Genomic DNA, 18,040 nt, shown 5'->3' on the forward strand with positions numbered 1-18,040 from the left:
GCAAGTATCCATGAGGAAGTATGTGGGTTTGATCCCTGACCTTGCCCAGTGGGGATTAAGCATTAATGTGGCTGTAAGGTAGGCTGGCAGCTTAGCTCCAATTTGACCCCTAGCCTGGGAAAAGAAAATATATTTATTATTTTCAAGAACAATTTTGACTTAATTTCTCTTTCTTTCTGTCTTTCTGTCTTTTTAGAGCCGTACCTGCAGAATATGGAGGTTCTCAGGCTAGGGGGTCGGTTTATTCGGAGCTGTAGCCCTTGGCCTATGCCATAGCCACAGCAACACCGGATCCAAGCCACATCTGCAACCTGCAACGCCGGATCCTTAATCCACTGATCAAGGCCAGGGGTCGAACCTGTGTCCTCATGGATATTAGTCAGATTCGTTTCAGGAAACTCCAGACTTAGTTTTTGTTGCGATCACAATTTTATCCACTGGAATCAGTGACTTCCATTCATCCTGATTCCTTCAATGGACAAATAGTGCACGAGGAAAGTTTCGAAGAAGGAAATACCTTTGTATTTCATAAGATGACTGCTCCCTTCTGTTAGGAAATAGAGGTTTACTTTTTGTAAAAAACAAGATATATGCTCATACTGTAAAAAGAGTTCTTAAATCTTTCTTTTCATAGTTTCAAGGAATAGGGTCTTAAATGTATCCATCCTCAACGTCATATTTGGAACTCCTGTAAGTTCCATGGAAGTCAGCAAATGCTAGCCCTCAACAAATATTTACACTCAGGATGAATCATGTCATCAGAGAGGATCTTGAAAATGAGAGCCAGATTGTAAATATAAATTACACATAAATTTAGAGGTTGGAGAACATACCAAGGAAAGGAAGATTTTAGGGTAAATAAAGATACATAAAGTATTGTAACTTAAAATGTTGAGTCCACCCCAGAAGTGTAATATTATAAGGTGGATATATAGTGGGAGAAAGTGCAAGCAACTACATTAGCCAGGAAGGATCCTGGCTTTAGGGAGGCTAATTATTGAATCTGGGTTTATAGCCAATAACTTGGAGTAGGCTGAGGGAAGGAAATAGTTCCAGAGAATGGGAAGAAAAGATTGTTCAGGCTGTAGAGAAAAGATTCTAAAATCTTGAGAAGGACACAATTCTCTCCTTTCATCAAGGGTTAATCTTTCTCTCTTTCTCCCCTTCTCTCACAGCACCCTTATTGTTCTGCTTCATGATGAGATCCTGCCCTGAGGTTGACTACGTAATTTTCTTAGCAATTTGGAGGAAGATTGAAATCTTGGCAATTAAATCTGACTTCCAGTGTTGCAAAGCCTGACCCGGAAATGTAAGTCATTAATAAAAAAGAAAGGTTTATTATGTAACCAAAGAAAAACAATGTGTCTGAAAGACAGAGGCTTTTGTTTCTAGCTATCAGTATGCTAATTTACAGGCAGTTTGCAAATTATCCAGTTGATCTTTGTAGCAAACCCTGTAGCCTCTGGAGACTGTGATGTCATTAAAATATCATGCTTGCTATCACCAGCATGTAACCAACATTCCTACACTCTCTAGGACTGGACATGGCCTATGGATTCAAACAAACCTGAATACTCAAGCCAAGAGTAGATTTTTTAAAAACAGAATTTCCATGGTTTTGAATGATCAACAGCGATTTATTTGCTGCAAATAATTTATGAACCCACTTTTTAACATACGGTCTGTGGGATGTTGACATTGCTTGAGTATCACTTTTCTTTATTATTGATCTATTTATAAACTACAGATAATAGAACTTGTAAAATATGATAAGGCTTTGAAGTTTATGCCACACTTTTTTGAAGCACCCTTCTCAGTGTGCAAGCACCTTGGCCAGTGAAGGGCTCAGCCTTCCTTTCTTTGTACCTGGGTTTGCAGCCTTGTAAACTGAAGTTCTGGCAGAGATGGATCTTTCCTTCCAGTGAGGGAAAACCTTTTTCTTAAAATGATTGGATTATGCTGTACTCAGCCAACAGTAGAAGGAATTCAAATTAAGCCAAAAATTAAATTTTGTTACTTTTCCCCTTCATTAAAATACTCATATAGTCAAAAAAGACCCCGAAACCTGAACATCAATGGCCAACTTAAAAGAGGTCAAAAGGGCAATATACAGGCTCAGATACTTGGGGCTGACACAGTTGTAAAACCTCTAAGAAGTATCATCTCCCCAGCCATCCAGCCGGTGTATTTCCTGTGGATTTCCTCCTCTACTCCACAGATCTTCCAGGCAGGCTCTGGCCAAACATATCTAAGCTAATGAAATCATATTCAAAGAGATGACTAACTTAACCCCAAGTAAACATTAAATAACGTCTCTTTAAAGTTAACTCATTTCAGAGTAAACAGGCTTTCTGTGATAAATGTGGGTAGTGAGCCATCTTTCCTATATACGTTTAGACTCCTGTTTTCTTTAAAACCCATCAAGTGATATTTTTCTCTCTCGTAAGTAAGTAAGCAATGTAAGTATTTGTCCTTAGGCAAGGTGGGTACTTTTGAAATTTTAAAACTGGGTGTGTATTAGCACCATTTCTTATTAGCAGTAAAACTTGTATTTCTCTGGAGACATCTAGTGGAGAAGGTGCAATACATACTTCCAGAAGCACAGATACCATCTATTACAATTTGATTAAAATAATAATTCATATCAAATTGATATGAAAAAATATTAAATATTTTACATGTATTTCAAAATGCCAACAACTGAAGATTAATAAGTGGTCTCTTATGTAAAATATTTTAAAGTTGATTTAGATTGACCGCAATAAATGAGGGTCAGATCCATATATAAAGTGAAAAATCTGGTTTTGTTTTGGTATGTTTGTGGCTGAAGGATGAATTGTTTCATCTTTTATCTGAGTTTGTTATTGTTGTTGTTCTATGCTGACATATTCTAGGGGTAAGAATAAGAAATTGTGACTGACTTGTTTATTGCAGATAAATGTTAACTGATTGGAAATAATCACCTCTGCAGTCTATTTTCACTTAGTGGCTCCCCCTCACATTTCTACGTCCTGTATTTCTAATCTCCACCCTGTTTGATGCTGTTGACAGTGCCTTTCACCTTTCCTCTCATTTAGATTTGGATGGCCTTGTTTCAGAGGCAATTAAGACTCTAGTTATCACTCCTTCCCACTTGTAAGAACCTCTAATATTCCTTCAGGCCATATGATGAATGGATGGATAATTGCTGCACTTATCTGTATACCTCCAACCCTTCAAGTGTAAGAATTTCAACATCCCATCTAGTACATTTGGTCTGCTAAAAAATGGTCTGAGTTATGATAACACTGTAATTCGTAATCATCCATTTACCACCTCCTTGGATTCTGACCCTCTGAAACAAATACTCTCAGATCACATACCCAGCCCTCCATCTGCTGTTTATTTGTCTGTGTTTATTTTTCTGTTTATTTTTCTGTGTTGACACTGTCCTCAAATCCTCTTCATCTCCTATTTCCAGTGTTTGTAATGTATGGTCTATATTCTCCTATATTCTCTCTGTCTCCACAAGTGAGAAGTTTCTTGTGCTTCTTCCCAGGAAAACATCAACCAAAGTTGAGTTACTTCTCATTTTTCAACCATAATCTGTCTTCTGTCCTCAGAGACATTGACTGTTTTCTGCTCTAAAGTAAAGTGTGTTTCTCCACTTCTCCAGAAACTGATCTTACATGTTGAGTTTCCAATTGTAGGGATTCAGTTTTCACTATTAGATATTCTTTCTTCTTGCTCTCTTCATATATCATTGGAATTCCAGCTTCTTTACTCGAATGTAGTCAAAAATGTCACTTCTTCTCTATGGTTTTTTTGCATGCGAACTCATCTTCGGGTACTAGGTTATTTAGCACTGTGGGAGAACAAGAGTGGAAAAGACTTTCTATTCTTATTTTAACAAAATGTCCAAAATTATTTATTTTTTATTCTTGTTCCTAAAGATATTCATACGTGTGGGAAAAGTGGAGTTATCCAAGTCATAGGACCTAAGGTTATGTCTACATGTATGACTTGCACAGGGGTTTGGACATAATAGCCTCCCAGGATTTAACGAACAACTAGAAAGAGTCCTGGGGAGGAAAATCCATTCAAGTGGACATGGAGACTTAACTCCATGGTTCTTCTTCCAAAAAAATAAAAATAAAAATAAGGCCTATAGTCGTTAATGGAAGCTTTAACTTAATGAGAAAAGACTTTTTGAATCTTTGTCTGCTTTTAATTTTCATAGAATCATACACAGTTGTACATTTTTGCCTTTAGCAAATCATTTTCAGCTTAAGTAAAATAAACTCTCAAGTATGCAGACATTGCTTAAAAATAACAATAACAGCAATTCATTATAATGGATATATTCATGTATATCAGCAGTGTTTGGAGTTCATACACAAAGTAAAATGTGGTGGAGAAGCTTCATTTTGCGTAGGAGCTGATAATGCTGGTACAGTAAGAAACTTTAAGAGCCAGACAGTGGAAAACCACTGAATCAATAATTCTTCAGTCTGGGAGAACATTTGGGAACTTCAGTTTTGAAACAGATTATGTTAATTTTTATATTTAAACATCATATTTTTACCATGTGGCAGTTCCTTTTTCTCTAGGTTTTTTTTTTTTTTTTAATTCCTCCCATCCCAGTCTTACAAAGTTAATAGCCAGAGAGTAATTGTGAAAAACAAACAAATCATTTGCCCATTGACCCACATTTTGGCTATTTCTGCGTTGAAAGGAGGGAGTTCAGCTAATTTCTGTGGATGTTCCAGTTATCTAGTGCTGCCTCACACACCACTCCAAACTCAGTGGCATAAAATAGCAACCACTTTATTACACTCACAATTTCTGTGGGTCAAGTGTTCTGACAGTGCCCAATGGGAATTGCTTACAACCCATGTGCTCTGTGATGTCTGTAGCTTCAGCTGGGGAGACCCAAGGGGCTGGGATAATTCCAATGACCTCCAGCTGCCACCTGGAACACCTTGTACTGGGGGAGGCTCCGCCTCTATGACAGTGTCTTCACCCACCTGTCCAGCGTGTTGGCAAAGATGATGGGAAGGCTGAGCTCAGCTGGCATGCTCAACTGGAGCACCTCCCCATGGCCTCTCCAGCATGGTGGACCACATACATGACAGCTCGGTGACCCGCCTAACAAGCAGAATATGCATGTTTTTATGAGCTGACTTAGGGCTCACATGGCAGTCTTTTGCTGCATATGCTCGTGATCAAAAACGTCATGAATCAGGAGTTCCTGTCGTGGCTCAGCAGAAACTAATCTGACTAGTATCCATGAGGACGCAGGTTTGATTCCTGGCCTTGCTCAGGAGGTTAAGGATCTGGAGTTACTGTGAGCTGTGGTGTAGGCTGCCGGCTACAGTTCTTTTTTGACCCCTAGCCTGGGAACCTCCATATGCCATGGGTGTGGCCCTAAAAAGACAAAAAAAAAAAAGTCGCAAGTCAGCCTAAATAAAAGAGGTGAGCTCATAGACCCTACCCCTCAATGACTGGAAGATAAAAATACTTGTGGCAATGGGAGAATGGCATTTAGACCCTAGGACTTCTGGTAGACCTAGAAATGCCTACAGCGCCCTATAACCTATGGTTAAATTATTTAATACCTGTGGAAGTATTATATATCTAATACTTTCATTTTCTATTTTATTTTTAGAAAATCATCAGAAAAGTTTCTTTAATTTTCTGTACTCCTGGATTACATTTCTCTTTAGAGTTTTGAAGCTTGAATTAAATAGAGTGTAAGACACCTATACACCCAGGCAGGAATGCTTTGAGCTTTTTGAAAAGACACAGTTTTAGTAATGGGAGAAAGCCTAGAAAATATTTTCAAAATCAGAGAACAGAATTCTAAATTGAATGACTAGTATTTGAGCGTCATATTGCACCTTGAAATGTCTGACCTCTAGTGGTTGCAACTAATTTTTGCAACTGTAAATTGGTAATGTGTTTTTAGCTGCATCTTCACAAAATATTTCATGCTGTTTGATACTATCACAAATGGTAGACTTTTTCCATTTAATTTTTCAGTAGTCACTTGCTATTATATATAAAGTTGATTTTGTGTATTGATTTTACAGTGTGCAATCTTAGATTTTTCTATATATCTTAATAATTTCTAATTTCATTTTGATCATAGAACATTCTGTATATGATTTCAATCCTTTGATAGTAACTGTGACTTTTTGTGGCCCAACATGTGATCCATCTCGATAAGGTTTTGTGTCAGTGAATGTTAAATTCCTTAATATCCTTATCACTTGTGTGGTTACTTATTTTTAATCCATTTTTGAAAGAGGAGTGTTGAAAATTATTCAGATCGGTCCCCCTAGAAGCAGTATGATTGTCCACTCAGTAATTTATTTGGATGCTGAGACAGATGACACATGCCATCACCAATCAAAAAGGATAAAGTTTACTTAGCATTTACAACAATCGGGGGGTTCCCGGTAGAGAGGCTCACCAAGGATCTGACAAGTAGGTGAGCAAATTAAGGAGGAGTAACTGTTGGGAGTTTCCATTGTGGTGCAGCAGAAATGAATACGACTAGTATCCAGGTTCAATCCCTGGCCTTGCTCAGTGAGTTAAAGATCCGTTATTGCCATGAGCTGTGTGTAGACACGTCTCAGATCCCACATTGCTATGGCTATGGTGCAGGCCAGCAGCTGTAGCTCCAGTTCAACCCCTAGCCTGGGAACTTCCATATGCCACAAGTACGGCTTTAAAAAGAAAAAAAGAAAAGAAAAAAAAGGAGGAGTAACTTTTATTGTATTCAAGAGGTAGGACCTACATGGTCCTAGTGGGAGTGGAGGAGGTGAGAGAAGAGATAAGCATCTTTCTTGACTGCTGAATTCCAACCTTTCATTCAAAAAGATACGTGCACTCTGTGTTCATAACTACTCTGATTTGTTTATTCCTCGGTTCAGTTTGTTCCATTTTGTGTTTCATGTATTTTGAAGCTCCGATATTGAGTACACGTACTTAGGGTTTCTGTCTCCTTCACAGATTGACTCTTTGATCCTTATGAAATGTAACTCTTTATTTCTGATATTTCTTCTTCTTTTTCATTTTGCTTTATCAGTTATTAAAGTAGCTACACCGGTTTTCTGTAGATGTGTAGTTAACCAGTATTTTTTTTCTCTATGTCTTTTTCTTATTTCCATCTACCTTTAGATGTAATTGACATATAACATTATGCGAGTTTAAGGTATACAATGTGATGACTTGAGATATATATATATATTTATCACAGTATATATATATATATATATATATATATATATATATATTTATCACAGTAAGGTTAGTTAGCACATCCTTAACCTCACATAATTACCTCACATAATTGTGTTAGTTAGCACATCCTTAACCTCACATAATTACCATTTTGTGGTGGTGGTGGTGAGAACATTGACGTCCTCTCCTCATAGCCACTTTCAGCTATACAATACAGTATGTTGACCACAGTCGCCATGTCTGCATTATCTCCCTGGAACTTACTCATCGTAGAACTGAATGTTTGCACCCTCTGCCCAGCATCTTGCTTCAGCAATCACTTACTCTCTGTTATTCCCACTGTAACTGATGGATCATTTGGATCTCTGTATTTATCTTCATTTGAATTTGTGGACTTTCTTGAAATTATATATCAATGTTTTGAAAATTAGAATTATAACTTCAAACCTAACTTCAAACCTAGGGGCTTCTGTATGCTATAAATTCTCAAAAAAAAAAAATGGCATTTCCAAATTATTAGTTTCATTGTCATAGCTCTTCATTAATGTAAATGTTAACAAAACAAAAATAAGTGATTTGTTTTCCTTTCAAAACTTTAAGATGCATTCCCTTCATAGCTTGTTCAGATATGACTAACCTAATTCCTTTGAGATTTTATTGACCAAGTAACAAATCCAGGATGTAGCAGATGAAAATATTTTTGATACAGTAACTAACGTCCTAAAAATTGACTTTTAACTTAACTGCATATCCAGTGGTAAGCCTTTTTAAATGTGAATGTTTTATACTTACATGGGGAAAAAAATACTTTGACCATCATTCAGCTAACTTGGGCTCTAAGTACTGTTATATGAAACGTCCAGATCAGTTTTTGTTGACCTTAACTGCATATTAGAATGACCTGAAGAGCTTTTTAATATACAGATAACCAGACCACCTCCCAAGAAAATTAATAAATCAGTATTTTCCCAAGAAACATTAATGAACAACCAGGATTGATAACCACTAGTTCAGGTGTTCTGACACCTGAATCTGTCTTAGTTGAATCTTGTTGCTTTTCCTTTTAAGTTATTAAAAGATACACTTTCAGTTTCTAATTAATTTAGCATGTAAAAATCTCGTGAAGGGATAAAATATGTAGAACTCCATACTAAGATTTTTTTGAGATTAGTTCAAAATAAAGCAATTAGATGAGATGATTTTTTAGGATTACTTTGGATTCAGATAGTATCACATCACTACACATAGTTGAAAGGGATGAAGGAGAGATGGATGGTGTTTGCTGTTTGACCATGGACTGGAAATGTCCCAAAACATCAAACCTAAAGAGAAGAAGTAAAAAGCTGAATAGAAAAATTAATCCAGGGTATGTTCTCTGAGACCAGCAGGCACGCTCTTTCCTTCCTTTCCAAATTCTTCATCCTTCTAACATCTCCCACTCTTTGATGTCGCCTGAAATTCTACTGTATGAAAGCCTTTTTTTTTTTTTTTTTTTTTTTTGTCTTTTGTCTTTTGTTGTTGTTGTTGCTATTTCTTGGGCCGCTCCCACGGCATATGGAGGTTCCCAGGCTAGGGGTTGAATCGGAGCTGTAGCCACCGACCTACGCCAGAGCCACAGCAACGCGGGATCCGAGCCGCGTCTGCAGCTTACACCACAGCTCATGGCAACGCCGGATCGTTAACCCACTGAGCAAGGGCAGGGACCGAACCCGCAACCTCATGGTTCCTAGTCGGATTCGTTAACCACTGCGCCACGATGGGAACTCCGAAAGCTTTTTTTTTTAAAAAAAGAATTTCATCTATTAAGATACAACTTCTCTGAGAAGCAGGAAGGAACAAATCTTTAATAGATCAGCAGTTTATTTTTAATGGTAAAAATGAGTTTATGATTTTTCTGCTTGAGATCAGATTCTGATAAGAAAAATTAGGAAGAACTGTAAAATAAATTTAGGACTGGCACCCTATTAATCCCTTAGCAAGGATTATTTTGTCTTTATTTCTCTTCTTCTATTCCTCTCTATAACCTTTTCACTGAGTTTTTCTTCTTTCACAGAAACTTATACATTACTGTTAAAATTTGAAGGGGGGACGTGAATACTGATAAAAGTAAAAAGACTTAGAGTAAAGAAATTAAAAACGTAAAGATGAGACAAAGAGAAACAGTGCTACATTTATCTTAAAGAGGCCACTCCTGGGAAGTCAGATGGCCTGAATCGAACCCTTGGTTATCAAGTCTTAAGCAGTGAGATCACTGAGAAAATTGCTTCCCATCTGTGTACCTGAATTTCCTCAGCTTACTAATAAGCTAATAATGTCTGCCCTCTCAACCCCTCAGACATGTTTTAGGAGTTGTTTTTAAAGAAAGAGTGAGTTTTTAAGTAAATGTCTAAATAGGATAAATTATGTGCCTTTTCAAGATTGGCAGAAATGAATACCACTCAAAACTGCCTACTCTGTACTAATGTCAAGTGAGAGGCAGTGAGAGGGTGTTCTCCTGTGGCACAGCAGGTTAGGGTTCTTGCGTTGTCATTGCAGTGGCTTCGGTCGCTGCTGTGGCACAGGCTCAGTCCCTGGCCTGGAACTTACACATGTCACGGGAAAGGCCAAGGGAAAAAAAAAAAAAAAAATGGCAGGCAGTAAGAAATACCCATATTTCAGCCTTGATACACATGGTGATTGACCTCAAAATACTGCTCTGCTGTAGCACCAAAAGTATCGGTGAAAATGCCGAATTATTTTTGTTGGAGTAAAGTGTATTTCTTACAGTTTTTATATTGTGCACCAGATGAAGGAAGATTTAGATTTAAAGAATTAAGACACTTCTGGGGGGAGGAACATACACAGAAGTACCTACTTGACATACTCAGATAATCAACCCCAGGGAGATATAGAGAGAGAGTGTGCCAGTTGTGGAGGAAAAAGGGCAGGCCAAATGGACAAAAGACAAAATACTTGCTAAATAATTTTATTGTTAGGGTTGTGCGATTAGCTTATGATGACACTGAGATGCTAAACTGATCAGTCTTCAAAATTCACAGTATCCAAATTAAAGAGAAAAAAAGATGTATGTATTATTCAATAATACTTCAGGATAGTATGTAATAACTTTACATATTTACTTGTAATTGAATTTAAATTGACTTTTAGAAATCCCTTTTCAGTGTTTTGTTTAGAAAGTACAAGATATTTTACTGTTAATGCATGGTCTGATTTTTGATTTTTGATTTTTGGGTGCCAGGAGACATAGATAGTTGAAACTAACTTAAAAGTTAGAAACACCAGACAGGGTTTCTCTTCTGCTGATGTGCCCTGAAAAAGCAACTATACTTTGTATTCCTTTTCAACATGGAAAAGGCGCAGTCCAAAAGGAGTTTCTGATTATTTTGCATGATAACTTTATACAACCTCATTATAATGATGCCGCATATTGTGGCTTAGGTGTTCTGCTTAGGGTCTTTGAAGGATTTATATCTATGCCACTGTGGCGTATCGAGAGAAGAGTAATCCTAGGAGTATGTCAAGATCAGTGTTGCTATTTCTGCTGGGGATCGTGTTACCATAGTAATATATTCCCTGTGGCTTTTAAAAGACTTATTTTGCTTAAGTGCTATTTTTATTATATTTGAAATGAAATAGAAAATTATAAAAATGTTTTTCTTTAGCCTTCAGCCCTAATGGTAATTTCAGATAAAGCGATAAAGATAATCAATGCATATCTCTTTGAGCAACTTTCTTTTATTATGCATTGGCTCCTTGGGCCAACATCATCATTAGAAGGATCATTTGAATGGTAATTAGTGCCCCTGTGTGTTTTGCTTTCCTTTTTAATCTCTGGTTTCCTGAGCAGAGGCAGGATCAATTCCATTACTCAAATTTGGTCTAGATATTGAGAATAATGATTCTACACATGCACAAAGAAGATATAAAGACGTTTATTACTTAAATAATAAGACTTTTCTCTGGAAAGCAGGTCAGGCTGCCAAGAAGGTTCTAAAGTGATTCGAGAGTCCAGGAAGGGGAAACTGGCTTTGACTTTGATTGGAATTAGGGTGCGGGCCAGGGTAAGTGGTCTCACCTCAGGCCCTCGGTATGCTTGGTTTGAATTTTCCACCAGCACCAAGAGCGAGTGCTTGTGGACCTTCTTATTGGCTTGTCTAGATGCCAGTCAAGAGGGAGAAGGGAGGAGCAGGGGCTTGAAAGCTGTTAGTCAAACATCGAAAACTGAGTCAGACTGTTTGTGGTCTTTTTATTACATCTTTGTATCTAAGCAGACAGTAAAGACATGAATGGAAATTATGTGTGTGTGTGTGTGTAAATATGTATGTGCAGGATACAAACATCAATAAATGACAGTGACAGTTTGCCCTTGTTAAAGATTATGTGCATTATTGGGATGGTTACTGTGCAGCCAGCAGAGGATACGTTTCTGTACCAAAAGGGAAGTCAGTGAGGCATAGCCTGGTTTTAAGCAGCATTCTCCACCTTCCTACTCCTATTTTCCTGCTTTTCTTTTCTATTTCTTCATGGAATTGATGAATTGATGGTAATGATATTCATGAAACATTAGGAAAGTTAAAGACTCTTCCCTTGTTCTATATTTTTATTGTTTTCTTTTTTTTTAATTTATTCCACATGGTTTTTCTCCTATTCTTGTAGAAATTCAATTAATTATTAATATATGTGTGTGGCAGGAAAAATGTACCATGTTCTGTTTTGTGTGTATTGCACATTATGAATTTGCATAAATAGTATTTTGCTATAGACATGTGTATTTTAAACATGATACCATGTATTAAATTTGATCCATGTAGGTATATGTAGATTTAGTTTGTTACTTCTGACAGACACGTAGAGTCAATCTTATGCTTGTAAGACATTGAGGTATCCATTCCTATAGTGAAAGACATCTAGAAATCTCTTCTTTAGCCTGTGCTCTTTCTATAATGTATGTCCTAGGCTACCATTTTTCCCCATGCCATTACTTGAAAGTAAGTGTTTTCTTCTCTAAGGATCTAAGATCTAAGGAGCTGGCAGTGTGTGTGTGTGAGAGAGAGATAGAGAAAGACAGAGAGAGAGAAATATTCTGGAATATTTCAACCCCTGTCTTGCTTCTGTGGCATCTGTAATTTGAGTTCAAGAGAGAAATCCACCAGGCTGTTTGTTTACCACATTTTTGTACCTCAGAGAACTTTCAAATACTTGATTCGATTGATTCTCATAAATCAGTAAGTCAAGTGCTATGATTAACTCCATTTGATTGCTAAGGGAACTAGTCTTGGTGAAGGTACGTTACACTAAGACCTATATGCTGGATTCTGGATTAGTGCTTAATTCTTCTGACTTTACCCACTGCTATAGATTAGCAAGAAGAAGCCAGTACCAACCAAATTGTGATAAATGGGCCCCAAGTTGTGGTAAATTTTTTATTAGATCCTTGGTGCTTATTAGTACCCAGGACAAATTCTATAAGGAGATAAAATACTACAAATTATTATAGAATATACATTCATTCTTTTTTTTTTTTTTGCAATTTTGTCTTTTTAGGGCTGCATCTGCAGCATATGGAGGTTCCCAGGCTTGGGGGTCCAATAAGAGCTATAGTTGCCGGCCTACATCACAGTTACAGCAACAGGGGATCCGAGCCGCATCTGCGACCTACACCACAGATCTTAGCAACACCGGGTCCTTATCCCACTGAGCGAGGCCAGGGATTGAAGCTGCGTTCTCATGGATGCTAGTCAGATTCGTTTCCACTGAGCCATGACAGGAACTCCTACATTCATTCTCAAATGTCCTGATTTGACTTGGTATAAATGTCATGCTTATCCTACTACACCATGGTATGGTCTAAGCATGATTAACTTATGGCTCTGAGGTGTTAGCCTACGCCAGGATCACACCAGGTGCTGAGCAACGTGAAATGATCTCATGTGTTTATACAGGAAGCTCTAAACTATAGCATTTAATCAGCACTCAGGGCCATTCAATATCACTCCTCAAGGCCAATCATTTGGATAAGACTTGAAATGCTGGCTTAAGAATCTAGAAACTTCCAGAGGTGATTCCATCTCTAACTTGCTGTGTGACCATATGAATATAATTTCACTTCTCAAAACCTCAGCTGAAACTAGACTGCTAGAGATGATTGAAATTCTGTACCTGCAGTACATTGTTAATTCAAGTGAGATAACCCCTCTTAAATATTCCTCTGAATAAGGAATTCAAAATACTTTCCACCTTCATACCTGTTGGGACAAGTCAGGAGTGCCAGAGCTTCTCAGTTTTTTGACAGATAATTTTTATAAATGTCATTGTCTTCACTGAAGCGGCAGGTGGAGAAGTATCACCTGCACCTTCATACATGTCGGAGATCCTCTCACTAGCAGCATCTCCAAATTTAGGCCCTGTGCTCCCATCAGCTACCATGGATGAAAGAAAGGAGGAGTGAGAAGCTCAAAGCACATAGCATGTGAAAGAAAGAATGATAGAGAGTTTGTTTTTAACAGTAGAGCGCGTATGATGCTTTTCTCTAATTCTGTAGTAGCTGTGACATAAATTCTACCAGTTGTGCAACATGGGCAACTTTTTAAACCTTAAATGCTGTTTCATCATCTTTACATAGTACACATATTATTTGGATATATTTAAAGTGACCATTTAAAAAATATCTGCAGGATCTGAATCACATTTTGTTGCTTGTGTTATTGCATTTAGTATTAATATCTCTTGTAAGAAATTTCATGGTACTGATAAATAGAGGGAAAGAAAAATCCTTGAAAGTCCACTCCAGTGAAACTATACATCACCTGAGTTTGTTGCCATTGCCAAACTTTTCCCCACTGGGAAAAACTACCTTTGATCATTTCCTTGGAGCTGGGAGCCAGGCTATGGTTAGTTCCTGCCTATGACACAGACATGCACCAACCAGGGCACATATTCACACTCCAGTATTTGTTCTGAGGTCAAAACCAGTTTGGGAGTTCCCATTGTGGCTCAGTGGGTTAAGAACCTGACTTAATTTCCGTGAGGATGCAGCTTCCATCCCTGGGCTCGCTCAGTGGGTTAAGGATTCAGCATTGCCCCAAGCTGTGGCTCACAGTTGCAGCTCAAATCCGGTGGTTGCTGTGGCTGTGGCATAGGCTGGCAGATGCAGCTCCGATTTGACCCCTAGCCCAGGAACTTCCATATGTCACAGGTGTAGCCCTAAAAAGGAAAAAAACAAAAAACAAAAAAAAACAGTTTGAAGTCATCCTTGGACCACTCTTTTGGATTGGAGTTCACAATTCTCCCTCCCTTACTCACAAGCAAAATGTTCAGCTGGACACATCACATTGTGTTTCTTCTGTAACAGTTCCCTCAGAGATGTCGCCTCCTTCTTGACAAAGAGTGAAAGGTTGAAAATAAATTGCTATTGTAATAACCTGTGTTAGAAGAGTTAAAACTGTGGCGGAGAGGAATAGACAAAGGGCATATATGTCTCTATATGTTCTCTTCCAACCAGCCAATTACCAGTTCTCTTCAAGAGCTGAAATCATCTTGCACAGGGGATGGCAAGAATATAACAACCATTTTATTTTGGAGTCAGGCAAAGGCTCTCTATCAAAAATTTCATAATAGAAACCTTAAAAATACAGCACTTCAAAAATGCAAACAAGGGGTTCCCACTGTGGCACAGCAGGTTAAGGATCCAGTGTTATCTCTGCAGCGGCTCAGTTTGCTGCTGAGGCGAGAGTTGGAGCCCTAGCCCCGCAGTGGGTTAAGGATCTGGTGTTGCCACAGCTGTCATGTAGGTCACAACTGTGGCTCAGATTGGATCCCTGGCCCAGGAACTTCCATATGGTGTGGTGTAGCCAAGGAAAAAAACAGATGTAAACAAAGCATTTGTTAACTTTGCTCTCAGATCAAATTTATACGATAAATCTTTGTAATGCATCATGTCATGACTAGGGACTCCCTTGACTATAATGAGGCACTGGCTTATCTCTGTCTTTGGGGCACACAAAGCTGATTTGGGGTTCTGTAGCTTTTGATTTTTCCTCTGCTATTACTATATGCATCACTTAACCAATAATCAGATGATAGAAACCTTTATCAGGGGAGTTCCCATTGTGGTTCGGCAGTAACGAACCTGACTAGTATCCGTGAGGGCACGAATTCGATCCCTGGCCTTGCTCAGTGGGTTAAGGATCTGGCATTGCCATGAGCTGTGGTGTAGGTTGCAGACAAAGCTTGGAGCTGGCTGTGGTATAGGCCAGCAGCTATAGCTCCAAATCGACCCCTAGCCTGGGAACTCCCATATGCCCCAGGTGCAGCCCTAAAAAAAGAAAAAAAAAAAGAAAAGAAAAAGAAACCTTTTATTAGAGTCTGCAGTTGTTGTTGGTGATGATGACATGAATCATGAAACAGCATGGAAGCTCGGGAAAGACTGCACAGATGTGAAGAGTTTGAGTCGGCATAGCTTGTTAAAATTCCCATGCCTTTAATGGAAAAGGCAGTAATTCTTATATACCTTTACTGAAAAATTCACTTAATGTCATTATACTCCATTTTGTAGTCACAAAGATCACTCCTGGGCTAATTTCTGGGCGCACTCCTTTGGACTCATGGAGTGACTCTGCCAGTATATGTGCTGTCGAGGCAGAAAGCAAAAGGAAAAAAAATTGTTCATTTTGTTGGTGTTTATTATAAAGTGGTTCTCTGACAGATTCTCCAATGTGAAAGGAAACAGTGATCATATGTGTAATGAGCAATAGCTTGTTAATCCTAATTTCCTCATGATTTATTTTTAGTATAATATTAACGTGTAAATGCAAACAGTGTAACTTCAACTAACGGAAGCCTGGGGACTTGTGCGAAGGAAGAAACACTACGTCCTTCAATTGATCATGACTGTAAAAACCAGTCTAAACCCAGTTTTATGAAAATCAGTTTGGGTTGCAAATGAAACTAAATCTCTTTTGCCTTTCTTTTCTCTTACCGTCAAATATTGTGATATAATCAGAAGATCATGGGCTTTGGGATTAAAAATACCCCAGTTCAAATCTCGTGTCCACTACCTTTTAGTTATGAATCACATGGAATGATCATGAAAAGTCTGTGATTGGTAATTTTGAATAATAATGTGAAAGGAGTTTATCACATGTAATTCTTGTGAAATTTATGGGATAAAGTATTTATTCCAAGTATTACTTTTTCTTCTATCTTCCTTCGCTTCCTTCCTTTCCCTCCTCCTCCCCCTTCTTTCTCCTTCCTGCTCCTCCTCCTTCTTCCTTCTTCTTTTTGAAGTGAGGAGCACATGTTAAAATCCACCTGATTGCACAAACATGGCATTTGACACGAGGCAAAGTGCTAAACTTTTCTCAATCTCTTCTTCCTTCACCTGCAGAACATATTTGTTAATAGCCTTTATGAGTTACATTAAATGAAATATGTATGAAAGTCTCCTGGTGTAAGTAAGTGTTCAGAAATAGATTTCCCTTCTCTTAATTTCTTTGTTAAATTTTCTGTAAAAATTGTGGTTTTAGAAAAAACCATTTAGTTTGTATACGTTTTACTCTTCCTACTTCTTTGGCTTATTGATGGAAGAGATTGGGGTGGTTAGTAAACTTGGTAGTATGAAAAAACATTTCAAATTTTATTGTAACATATTTATTAGGTATATCCTAATATCCTAAACACTGTTCTGAGCACTAGAAAAATGAGTGAACCAGATGGAGACATCCCCTGCTTTTTAGAGTGGTATTTTAGAGAGAAAGAGGCAGAAAAATACACAGAGAAGCAACAAATAAACAACCTAATGGCTAGGGAAAAGTTTATATAGTCTAGTGATTTTTAAAAACTATCATAAAAATTGAGAGCCAGAAAATAACTTATTCAATCTCATAAAAATTGCAGTGGGTCCGTTAACCTCTTTCGAATAAGCTTATGCCACCATCTCAACCAGTTTTTTTTTTTTTTCTTTCCTGGTTTTCAGCAACAATTCTCCAGGTACCAAAAAAATGCTGATTTCACTTAACATTTTTCATTCAACAAATGAATAAAACTACCGCTATTTAGGGCTAGTGGTTAGACTCTTAATCTGTAGTTAAACTTATTACCCACATACTAACTTGGGCTAAGCTTCTCTCTGAAATGCAATTAATCAAAGATGAGGCTGATTTTTCCCAGAAGGTATAGTACTGTAAGTAATGTCTCCACTCTCTTTCCAAATCCACCAGGAACTTGGGAGATCAATTGTTTGAGGAAATCTTGCAACACACTGAAGCAGGAGATAGGTGGGTCCCAGGCTGGGCAACGGTAATCTCTTCTCTGTGGACAGATAACTTCAAGATAAAAGCTGTGTCCCGCATGAATAAAAGATAGAAACTATCTGTTTCTCATTCTTGAGGTTGAGGGGTCCTCCGGAACTACACACTTGCAGAAAGGTTCCCTCAGGGGTCAGAGAAGGGAAGGGCACTGGACTTATTTGCCTCACTACCCTCAGTCTCTTTGCGGAATTCTATCTCCAAAGGGACAAGCTCTGGGGACTCACATCAAGTTGTTCAGGTTCAGTGTTCTCACCCCACGGCCACCTGAGAATAACTCCAGAGCCACCCTCTTTTCTATCCTTGTTGTGTTGTAGTACTTCCTGTCAACCTCCTGGAAGCTTGTGCTACAATCCATCCTGGGTAGAAGATGCACATGCACAAAGGCGGGCCCTGAGCCCAGGCCAAAATCAGACGAAGCAAGATGAAGGAAGGTCTGCCCCCATACAGGTGGTTTAAATGCCTTCTAGCACATGTGCTGCTCTCTTTCTCCCTTCTTCCTCTCTGTC

Source organism: Sus scrofa, chromosome 11, assembly GCF_054392235.1.
Source record: "Sus scrofa isolate SSC_HxYL_T2T_F1_AM1 chromosome 11, Sscrofa_HxYL_maternal_Yorkshire_Landrace_v2.0, whole genome shotgun sequence".
Lineage (NCBI taxonomy): Eukaryota > Metazoa > Chordata > Mammalia > Artiodactyla > Suidae > Sus > Sus scrofa.